Raw genomic sequence first — 12,292 nt, forward strand, 5'->3', positions numbered from 1 at the left:
TGTGAAGCTGCTCTAAGTAGATCTGTTATTGTGTGCAATTGATATATACTAATAAAACAGTTTTAAAATGGTAAAAAAAAGAAAAAGGTACTTCATTTTTTATCAGCTTACTTTTGCTTCTCATGTACTTCTCATTAGTTACCAATCTCAAAGATACCTCTGCTCTGTGACGACTTCTCAGGGTTCATCCCCCAGAGACTTTCTTGCTTTTGTGTCTATGACATCATCTGCTGGTTCTCCCATGAGCTCTTTGTTCACACAACTTAAATACTTTCCTTAAAAACTCTGTTATCTAAGTCTCTAAATCATTGGTCTTCCTATGTTTGAACCTCATTTCCTGCAGCTCCATAACCCTTGAAATTCTGAAGAAATGAAGGGTCCATTTTCATAAGAGTTCTAAAAAAGTAAGAGTTGAGAAACATAATGGTTTAACTAGTGAGTTAGTTTATTAAAAAGATACAATTCATGAGTAGTATTATTATGTCTTCATCCAAATATAATATATGACTCCAGTGTAGTTTTAAATATGATACTAAAATTAAGATCAGTTTCCTTATTTTGTTATCCATAAACTATTTCACATATTCATCTGCAAGACTGATTTTGTGCAGTCAGTAATAAGCAACTGTAAGGTGCTAAACGAAACTTTAGTGGTGATTTAAATAACAACAACAGTAATAAATCTCACTATACAACCATACAACATTTTTTTTTTTTTGCATGCGGGGCCCGCTCTCCAGCATACTGCAGTTGGTATGGGGCAGGGCCAGCTCTCTTGCTCTATGACCCCAGGGCTAAGTCTCCTGCCTGCTACAGTGGGTGAGGAGCTATGGGGTGGAGGGAGTTCTCCCTTGTCCAGGTCACCACATGGGAGATGAGAGTAGTGGTTGGACCAGCTCTCCCGTGTCCTCAAGCTGGCTCAGTGGCAACTCCCACTGTGTGCAGACCGGCTCTCTGGAGTACTGCAGCTGGATAGGGTGGGTCAGCTCTTCTGTTCTCTTGCCCAGGGAGGGTTCTTTAGCTGTGACTTGATCCCTGTCCTGGGAGCCCAGTTGGACTGGTTGTCATGTCAGACTCACTTTTTTCAGGGAATGTTAAGCTACTAATTATTCAGATGTTCATAGGTTCAAACACTGAGAATAGACATAGCCTCTCTCCTCTCTGCCACCTACCGACACACATGTGACTCAGCAGCCACACCTGCAATGGCTCTTGGGTCAGGTATGGATTATTTTTATCCATGCTATATTTCCCAAAGACCAAATGTCTTTGGAAAACTTAATGTGTGTGTGTGTGTGTGTGTGTGTGTATTATAAATTTTAATTATAAAATTTTATTTTAGAATCTGTGTTTTCGCCATTGAGAATAATCTAGTAATCTAGTTACCTAACAAAGGTCTAGAAAACTGCCATCTTTATTGTTATCAGTAGAGGAGTAGAAGAAGGGAAATCATTAGTGTCTAAGTAACATGAAAGGAGCATTAAATATTACAAATGAGGGAGGTGACAAACACTTGGCAAGAGTTGCTTCTTACACATTCAAGTTTTGTCAAACCAACTGACTCACAAGATTACATAGAATCAACTATGACATTGGCATGGATGTCTGTAGTGATGAAGGAACATGACTAAAAGACACAAGTAGCTGTATGAATGTTCCAGAACTACATTATCATCCATCATTGTTGCATAGGCCCCCAAGTCATTAGCTTATACCTGTCTCAACAAAGACAGGGATTCCATTACAGCAAGCTGGTGAAAGATAAAAAAGGCCATGTTAATTTGTCGATATGTTGATTCAATGTAGACCTGCAGATTTCTAAAGACTGCTGCACCACAGTGCCGTGGTGCCACAGTCCTATGGATGGATAGCCCTAAAAATCAGCAGTGGGTGTTATCTTTCCAATAAGCAGATCACTATATACTGTGTGTTTATCCTTAACTGGGAGAGATGCTCCAAATAAGAATGTATACAAGTCAAGTATTCTTTCAACTGTTTAGTAGGGGTCTGGAAAAAGAAATACCTGAAAATAAAGAATAGGAAAATTTAGAGGCAAGCCATGTGGGAGATCTCCTGAAGAACTGGATAGGAAGTATGAAGACTGTTTTTCACATATGAACATATTGTATGAAAGAGGCGCTAAACAACCAAGATGATAATCATTACATCATCCAGCCTCTGTTGTCAGCCATTCTTGTGCTGGCACAATGGCACATGGACAGAGCAGGCATGTTGGCAAGAAGGCGAGACAGAGATTATATGGGTTGCCATTCACCATGGCTGAGCTCCCTATGGTTTACTCTGACATTTCCAGTCTGAACTCTTTCCCTTGAAGGCATCAATCAGGCACTTAGAGTCAACTAGGAAAGAACGGGTTACCTGATTCTCACTTAAGAACTGACCACAGAGCCAAACTATCACTACTGCTTTCTGCTTAGAAATTAAAACTTCCACTTTCGTAGTCAGATAATAGGGACATTTTTAATAATTCCTTTTATTTTATTTTAATTTATTTCATTTTATTTTATGTTTGGCACTCTTGCTCATTGGAGATGAAATGGTCCCTAAATGAAGTGAGCCATCCATCAGTCCTCAGGATGACTAACCACTTTGGTGATATCTGAATATTAATGAGACCAAAGTTTAAATTCCTGACCTTTTTAAAAATTTCATTTTAAGGAGACATGTTTTATTTTTAGCACGAGCTGTCTGGGGCATGTCATTCATCTCCTACTTCCTGTTTTAAGCCCCAACAAAATTTGTAAAGTAGAAAGAACACACTTTCCCAGTTCTTCCTCTTGCAGCTCCAAGTTAGAGACTCCCTAATGTTCTCTCCTGTGGACCCATATTTCTGGTGTTGAACTAGCACTGGTTCAGGGGCTACTACTTTTAGATTTTCCAGAGTCTCCCGTGGGTTGAAATAACCATCCCTGAGATAATTTGCATACTCAAAAAGTGTTAGTCTAAAGAAGTTAATATGAATATAAGTGAATAACTTTACAAAATCAACCTTTATTTCATAAAAGCTTCAGAAAATATATTTAAAATCATCTATATAATTTATCTTAAATGCCCTATCAATTGTTATTTTACCTTTTGAATATACTTAATCACCTGCCCCTCTCCAGATGTACAGACTACTCTTTTTCTCTGGCTGGCCTCGCTAGGTATAAATCTACATCAATAGATGCAGGCCACCCTAGCAACATCACTATCCTCTGGGGTTTGCTCTACCGCTACCTGAACAGTTACCCTGTCTAAAGTGTCTTTATACAGAAAGACTGACATGATATTAAAATGAAAACCCGGTTACTTCACATCACTGCTTCAAAACCTTTAATGGCAATGCATGAAATAATCATCAAGATCCATTAGTTTGGGTTCACATAGGATTTTATTGGGGACATCAGTCTGGAAAGTAAGGTCAGGAGACACTTTTAAAAATTATCATTTTATATATTTACACTTCAGTCATTGACCCTCCCCTCCCACAATTCCTTTAGAGAGTAGATATACTGCTCCAAGAACAGGGTTATGCTTCTGGGTGGCTCTGGGGACTGAAGCACTACTGCTGAAGACAAAGCTGTTCTCCAGCCACAGTCCCCTCTGCCGGTCCTCCTCCTCTCTCTGCTCACGGTTGGCCTCCTTTCAATTCTAAGAGCATTTCAAGAATCCTTTTATTTGGTTTGCTTTCTTCCTGTCGACATTTTATTGTTTCCAATTCAATGCTCATTCCAGTTTTCAGCTGCAGCATCCCAGGGTGCGTGCTCCACAGGACACGTTCTTCAAACATAAAACATGTTCTTCCTGATTAAGTCATAATTCCGGGCAGTGAGAAAAATGTTTATCTTGATCATTGTCATCGTCTTACTGACCAGCTAAGTGTCTGCTTTTCTCCTTGCATGTTTCATGAAGGAATTGATGGTGTTGTGCTTAGAAAAAGACCTTAGCCATGGTAAAAGTGGATCAAAGATGGTCACTTGCATTGCCTGTTTCCTGTGGGAGCCTCAATGACAGAACAAGCTCTAACTGGCCCAGACTCCCAGGGTTCACTGTAACCACGTTCTCATCAGTGAGTAAGGCTTCAGCGTACTTTTAAGTTTGCTCAAGTTCACATTTCTGCTAAGTCTTTTTCTGACCATTGAATTATGGTTAATTCTCTGTCCTACCAATAATTTTCAGAAATAACTCATGCAAATTTTGTGTTTAATAAGTCTACATGACCCTCATACTACCAACAACCTTTGTCAGCTCTTAGAGTAGTCTAACTTGTATCTTGAGTACAGCTCTAGAATAGGTGCTTGCACAGTGCCCCAAGCTCTGTTTATCTTATATTGTGTTTTGGAAATTGCTCCATTGAAATTAGTTTATATAGAGTCATGTTTGAATATTTCCCTATAGCATAGCCTTGTTATGATATTATAATCTGCAAATCTTGTGCATGTTAATTATATGATCTATGATATAGTGTATGAAAATCTACTACTATAGTTTACAAATATATATTCATATAAAAGTTAAGGTAGAGTTTCCCAATACATGGGCATCAATGCTTCTACTAAACGCTAGAGGTAAACTAATAAAAAATGTGCCAGCAATGCTTTATTTCTTTTGCAGTTGTGGACCAGTGAAGTCCTATAGAAACCAAAATGCTAAAGTCTACTGCCGTTGTTTTGTTACCATCTGCAAAATGATGGTAAGATCCTATTACTAAAGACTCTACAAACTTGAGCCATAGGACATGGCAAAAACAAGCTGATATGACCTGGAAACTTCATCTTTACTGGCTAGCTTTCATAATGATGAAAATTATCAGTCACAATCATCTATGAACCCTTAGAGCTATAGTAATTACTGACCTAGAGAGGCATGCCTACTGGTGCTGTATTGGCATGAACATCATGGGAGCAACCAACAATTTTCTTATTGGATTTAAACCCAGCTTCACAAAATGAGTTTCCTGTGTGGTACCAGTACCATTATGGGCTCATAACCTCTAGCTAGATAAATTATATCCTAGGGAGAACCTACTATTGCTATGCTACTAAATGGGGGAAGTTTTAAATTGACTCCTTATCATTATACCTATAGTTCCACATAGCTCTTAACCCTTATCTTGGAAATTTCTATTTGCAGTAGATGGTGACTAACATAGTGATCTACACTAGCCAAGGTATAGAGGTATAGAGGACAGGAAACTGCAGAATATTTGGTCCTAAAGGATACACACACACACACACACACACACACACACATACATATACATAACATAATATACACATACACATAAACATTCACATACATAACAAACCCCTTTCCAAGGCACCGAGGACATTGAGGAAGAAGGGGAGAAAGACTGTAAAGCATTGGTAGTGCATGACTTGAGGAAAGAGTGTCTTCTGGACATAGAGGAGCACATATGAACTCACAGTGCTTGTTTCAGAGTGTCCTAAACTTGTACAAGTCCAAGCCAGAGCAAATCCTAGGACATAGAGAGAGACTAGTCACAGAAGTCTACCACAAGCTGAGGAATTAATGGCAGTTTTTAGCTGCTGAGAACAGGGGAAATAATTTTGTCTAAGAGTGTTGCCCCCGGTAAAGTCAACCACACTTCCATGGAAGACCACACATCCGAGGATAATTGGGCAGCACAAACTGGTCTTGATTTAAAAAAACAAACAAACAAACAAAACAAAACAAAACAACACAAAGTTGTATGGGTAGGGGATGGAGGGTGGATCTGGGAAGAGTTTGGGAGGCGGATATAAACAGAACACATTATATGAAGCTCATAATTGAATATTTTTAAAAAAAGAAATCAGCAAGTAAATCCCAGCTGCTGACTTACTCAAAAATGACTTATACAATGGAAAACTCTTAGTTTTTTCTAGACATACTACATTTTTAGAGGCTTTTTTTTCTTTATGACAATTGTATGTTACCTCAATATTATAAAAACAGGAAATTTTTTCTTTTTTTTTTCTACTGAGTCACCTTCACTCTGACAATGGTAATTGCTTTCTTGAGTATATTTCCTTCCTTTTGTTTCTTTTCTTTTACTTTATCTTCTGTGTGGTCTATTTTCATTTACCTTCTCCCATTCACTTGAACCTACAGTCCTTGAACTTGGCTATATTTATTCCCCCCTCACACACACATATACTTTTGATTCAGGAAGGGGCACTAGTTTACAAAGGCTTCACATACTGCTATCTCTTGTTTTCCTGCCTAGGACAAGGATGAGATTATTTTACACAGGAATCAACCTCTTATCACAAGTCACATAAATTTCATCCTCAGCAATCTGTTCCTCATGATATCCAGGGTCTAAACTGCTTCTCACCCAAAAATTGAATAAAACTTGGACATATAACTCATTATGAAAAAACACAGTCCTGTAAATAAATACAGCAGCAGCGTACAGTACTAGCACCTATGTAATGCGCAGCACTACACAACATTAGTTCGAGGCATCAACAAACAACTAAAGACGCACAGCAGTACTAATTCTGGAGTTCACATCTCCAGAAATCAAGCCATCATTTAAATTTCCAATAGGTGAAGAGTGGGAGCTTATTGAGATACACCCTAGGAACCAAACATTGTGGACAGCACAGGTATTTTCTATTTCTACTGCCAGTCTTGTTGAGAGAATCAAGTGCACAAGCATAATTCTGCTTTCAAATTGTTAGCTTGACTGGTATTTCTTTCTTAACTTCATTCTTTTGCCTGTCAAAATCTTGTGTGTGTGTGTGTGTGTGTGTGTGTGTGTGTGTGTGTGTGTGTGTGTATGTTTCACATGGGATATCCTACTACTTTTGACTTTAATTTTTTTTAGTCAATCTTTTCTTTAAATAGCTCACCTTCCAAATACAGTGGTAACTGCACATCTACAATTTACTGCTGTATTCTGCAGGACCTTACATATGTGTCTCTGACTCCTAGTTCTGATAAAACAAGGCCTCAGCATAACATGTTACTTTTGAACAAGCAGTCAGGTTTTGTTATTTTAAGCTACTTTTCAGGTCATTCAAAACTGGCTTGACTGGTATCTACATTCAGAAAGAAGTGAAGTTGAAAATTCCTAGTCCAATATAATGGGATAAAGGATAAGACCTTGGTGCAGAGCATCTCCGTGGAGCTGGATGTTGTGTTTGCTTGTTTGCTTTGTGTATCTCAATGTGGTCTCAGACTCATCACACAGTCAAGGATGGCCTTGATCTTTCTCTCTCTCTCTCTCTCTCTCTCTCTCTCTCTCTCTCTCTCTCTCTCTCTCTCTCTCTCTTGGATCTTGGTATTTAAACCTGGTCTAGAACTCAGAGTTCTGCTTGCCTCTGCCTCATTAGTGCTGGGATTAGAGGCATGCGCCACCATGCCCAGATCTTGAACTAATCCTTTTGACCTTGACTCCCAAGTACTGGGGTCACAGAAACGAGCCACTTCCACCCCCACAACTCATGAGATTGTTGAACATCTTGTCTCCAATTTCATAATCATTGCTTGGCTCAACTCCAGCTATGTGTCACTAACAACAGTCGTCTCACATAGCTTCCCAAAACAACTCTGTGCACAAGATAACATAGAAAGGCCTAAAAATAGTGTGACTATAGTATGCTGATGCCATAAAATGACCTCCCTGCAGTTTCCAAAGTCAATTCAGTTTCTCACACTCAGTCCAATATTGAAGACAAATATGTGAAACTCAGTTTTACATGCAAGAGCATGAATTTGTGAATAAAAGAAATCAATTTAAATTCTGAAGTATCATGCTATGAACCCAAATATATTTCCTCAGCTGGCATAGTGGTTAAATTACATGCATTTAATCCTAGCACTGAAGAGGAGAGGCAGGCAGAAGGCAGAGCTCTGTGAGTTCAAAACCAACCTGCTCTTCATAAAACTGAGTTTCAGGGCTGCCAGAGCTACATAGTAAGACCTGTTTTGTTTTGGGGTTTTTGTTTTTATAGTTTTTGAACATTAAGCAATCAATCCTTCAAATTTGATGGGGACATTTGATCTATAGGCAGAGCAATCCCAGAACAAGTTGATAAAATGCTGTATTGAATTATACCAACAGAGAGCACTGCCCCTCAAACAATTTCTAGACTGGGACCAGTTTACAGATGCAGAAATAAAGGGGAGTCCAGGGTCCCTGAGAAAAGACCTTGCTACAATTCTTCAAGGCTTTGCTGGTAAATTTTTTCTGATTATTTACCAAAAGGATTTATGGTATTTCACTGATTTTGAAGGGCCTACTAGACACTGCCTTTGAATTGAAATTGATTTTAGGTGACTGCAAACAGCACTGTGGCCCTCTAGTTAAAGCAGGAACGATACAGGATAATTGGCCAATGGGATCTCCACCCAAGGCCCACTTGCAGTAGGTCCAATGAATCCCTAAAAATTAACTTTTTCATTTTGCCATCCTCAGGATACATAATTGGGATATAATGCTCTCAGAAGTCAGTAGACAAGAGCCACAGCTTCTGCTTTCAACATCCACTTCTGGCTCCATGGTGCCTCTCCCCCAGCATCATGGACTCTAAACTTCTAGAGATGGCAATAAGAGAAGACATGAGAACCCCTTAGAGTTTCTTGAAGACAGGGAGCTTTAAGTGCTTTGGGCCTGGAAGTTTCCACAGATATGCCTCATAGAATTCTGGGAATTTGACAGGAATAGCTCTAAGAGTCAGAGACAAAGAGCTCCAGTACCTCAGTCAGGGTGCTGACAGGGTGGATTATACATATGTGGAAAACAGAGCAGCTCTTCATGTTGCCTGCTGCTACTGACAAACTGACTCGGCTACTCTTGTGGTGGACACTATGACATCAAAGTGCATAATGAACACAACTGCAATTCACTGATGAACGAAGGTAGACTGCACATAGCCATAAGTTTCAGCATGAGAAGGTTTTAAGTCACTAGTGTAAGAATGAGTGAAGTTTGTTTTAATATAAGTAATTAGGGCATGTGTGGAATGTTTGTCTGAGATTCCTTCAGCCAGTGCTCTTGAAGTTATAAAACTCACAGGCGGCCCAAAGATTCCAAGGGAATATTGTCTACTATCTTCTCAAACATGGTACTGATTGAGACAGTGGTGGTTTTCCTGGCCCATGGGACAAGTTATTCTGTGGGTCGAGGGGAATCACGAACCTGAGGTGAAATGAGCAGGAAAGTAGAGGGAAGCCAAGCAAAGAGTTGTCAAGGCTTCGTTTATTGCCAGCTTGAACATTTGGTTATAAACACTGTGAGGGGGAGTGGGGAGGGGTTGAGAAACGATCACAAGAAACAGAGCGAAGGACAAATGGGGGGATGCTGACTGCAGACTTGAAACTTCTTGTGATTTTTCTCAGAGTCTTGGCGTCACTGCTCAGGAACACCAGGCAGCTAATCTCAGAGTTCCGGATCCTCCCAGGTGTCAGCTTAAGACAGTAGTCTTGGGAGGAGGGTGATAGAGCAGTCTTGGCAGGGAGGGTGTTGAACAGCCTTGGGAAGGAGGGGGCAACTCAGCTCTCAACAAAGAACTATATGGCTACTAGGTGAGAGCTGTCCAAGGCCTGGTGTATTCCAGCCTGGTCTCCAACAGGTGGTAACACTATTCTCCACCATGCTGTCTGTGGGCAGCCAGAGACAACTTATGTACTTTGGGAACGTGGTGCTGTCAATGAAGACATAGAAGAGGTGTACAGATCACTCAACAATGAAATAAATGTGGCATGTGCAGTATGGGAGCCTGTGTAAGAAAGTTGTGAACTTACTGTGAATTAAGGATGGGGCATAATTGAAAATTATTCTTCCCACCAGGTATCCTTCTAGAAAGAGTTGTATGAACTGTGATAAATGAATGCCCTTGAAAGTAAGGGCTTGAAGAGAGCGCCCTGACATGCTCACACTAACTTTGTGAAAGGTAATGACCTAGGAGGAAAATTATTGGCTCTTAAACAGGACCAAGATCATATTCCTAAGTCCTAACAGTAGGTGTGTTCCTTTGATGTGCTAGTGTTTGCCTAAGCTAATTGTAAATGTCACCTCATGTTTTGTTTCCTTTAGTAGAAAATAATGAGAAGTTATTTGTACTACTCCTCAGTGCAAACTCCTGAAGTTCCCTAGGTACCCTACTCAGATTTTTGGCATTTCCTACAGTCTACCTAGACTTAGCTGCATCTGGGTGAGTCAATAGCGAAGAGTCCATTTTACATGTATAGATGCTCAAGCAGTCCCTGAATGAACATAGTGTTGACAGAGGTAATTGGTATGACACCCGTTAAAATTAAATGCTTTCTTACTGCTTCTCGTCCATAAAGATCAGTAGAAGCAATTTTCTTTCTACAGGAAAGGCTGTCAATGTACCTCATTCTCCTCCCTCAAGGGCCTCTAGCCCCCATGTCATCAGGTAGTTTGGAGGGATCTTGATCTTCTATTTCTCCCACCATAAACACTGCTCACTTGGTAGCAGCCACTCTTGACTTGTTAGTAAAGCATCCTCTTAGATGGTAGGAAGTAAGTCCAACCATGAAAGACCTTAGAGATGTTCCCTCGAAGAAAGTGTTTCTTAACCTGTGGACCATGTCCCCTTCGGGGTTTGAATGACCGACCCTTTAACAGGAATCACCTAAGAACATCGAAAAACATATTTATATTATGATTCATAACAGTAGCAAAATTACACTTATAAAGTAAGAACAACATGAGTTTACAGTTGGGGTCACCACAACATAAGGAACTGTATTAAGGGTCTTAGCATTAGGAAGGTTGAGAACCATTGATATAAGGTGAAGGATGGGTTGTTGGACCTATCTTCTATCATCAATAAATACATATACAAGATATACAAGTTAATAAGTACAATTCTTAGTGGTACATTTGAATTCGGGATGCATTATACCCCTAACTTTAGTATGTTACCATGGTCCATATGTCTGATGACTTGGAAGGCTCTTAAGATTTAAGTGGGCCAGGGAATGTGGGGAAAACTCTAATAGATGCAGGGTTCTTCTCAGGCTTCTATGCCACTTGTACCATGTGACACAACAGACTCAATGGTACTTGAGGTATTGGTGCTAGACAGGGATGGTGTTTGGGGCCTCTGGCAGGTACTCATAGGTGAGCACAGCAGAGGGACTTAGGGTTTTGGAGCAAGGTGATTCTATCATCTGCATACAGCTGTTTTCTCTTGCAGAGTCAGCTCTTGCATTGCTATCGGGACTTTGAGGAAACTGAACATTTGACAGTAGACTGAGCTGCCTACAGCAAGCTGCATGTTGTCTAACTCACCAAGCCGTGAGGGTGGTGAGTGTCCACACTAACACTCCGTCATCAAATGGAAGTGGTATACATGTGATCAGGCCCGAGAAGGTCCTTCCTAAAGATACAAATAAGTAACATCAAGAAGTTTTCCAATTGCCTATTATTTCTTCTTGTAATAAAATGTCTTCTGCTGTTGAACAGAGAAAGGCAGTCTGTGTTCTGATTGAACAAGGCTTATTCTGGAGACCTAGTAGAAAATTCTACAAGGGACGGAACTGTAAACTGCACCCCCAGACTCCACCCCCACAGTTACCTGACTACAGCAAGGTAGCCTGGCCCTCTATAAAAAGGTGCTGCTTGGCCCCTCCTCTCTCTTATTTCTCTTGCTTCTCTTGTTCTCTCTACTGCCTCTTGTTCCCTTGTTCCCCTTCCTCCCCCTACCCCCTTCTCCACTTGGCCATGGCCACCCTCTTCTTTGTTACTCTTCTCTCTCTGCTTTTCTACAATAAAGCTCATGGACTGTCTCTGCTCATCGAGACTCTGTGCTAGAGCAACGGAATAGGCCTTTCCCTAAAGAGCCAAGCCTAACCTCCCGCAGGAAGGCCTCCCAGTGTTTCCAACTGCTAACACCAGACCAAAGACTCTCACCCTTGGAAACCACCCAGCCTCTCCCCTCCCCTCCTCCCTTCATCCCCAGGGCTGAGCCACCCCCAGGGCCTTCACTTCGTTCTCAGCTCTTCCTCGCTGTCCAGCTATGTCCTGCGATGCCCAAGAGCTAGAACCTGTCGATGTCCTTGGTCTCCTTGAGGCCCAGGGACCCTAGACTGCTCCCTCCCTGCCCCCGTGGACTGGGGTTCTATGACTTCCCACAGCCAGATGCCCACCGGGAGGACGTGGTGAACATGTACAGTCTAACTCCCCTGTCTACCCGCCCAGTGCCCCTGAGCTCTGGAAGGACACGGGTCCCTCCCACCCCTTTATTTTCCCAAGTCTGGCGCCCGACATTCAGTGTCCAACCATGCACTTTTGTCCTCAAGAGCTGTG

The 12,292-nt window shown here is 41.0% G+C and overlaps 1 non-coding gene across 1 annotated transcript; it reads right to left on the reverse strand.

Annotated features, from left to right (window-relative positions):
* Positions 1–1,090: 1,090 nt before the first annotated feature.
* Positions 1,091–1,222, reverse strand: LOC115063916. Its single transcript, XR_003843782.1, has one exon. It is a non-coding gene; the product is annotated as a small nucleolar RNA SNORA17 (small nucleolar RNA).
* Between the last annotated feature and the right edge of the window lie 11,070 nt (positions 1,223–12,292).

Source organism: Mus pahari, chromosome 4 (genome assembly GCF_900095145.1).
Source record: "Mus pahari chromosome 4, PAHARI_EIJ_v1.1, whole genome shotgun sequence".
Classification (NCBI taxonomy): domain Eukaryota; kingdom Metazoa; phylum Chordata; class Mammalia; order Rodentia; family Muridae; genus Mus; species Mus pahari.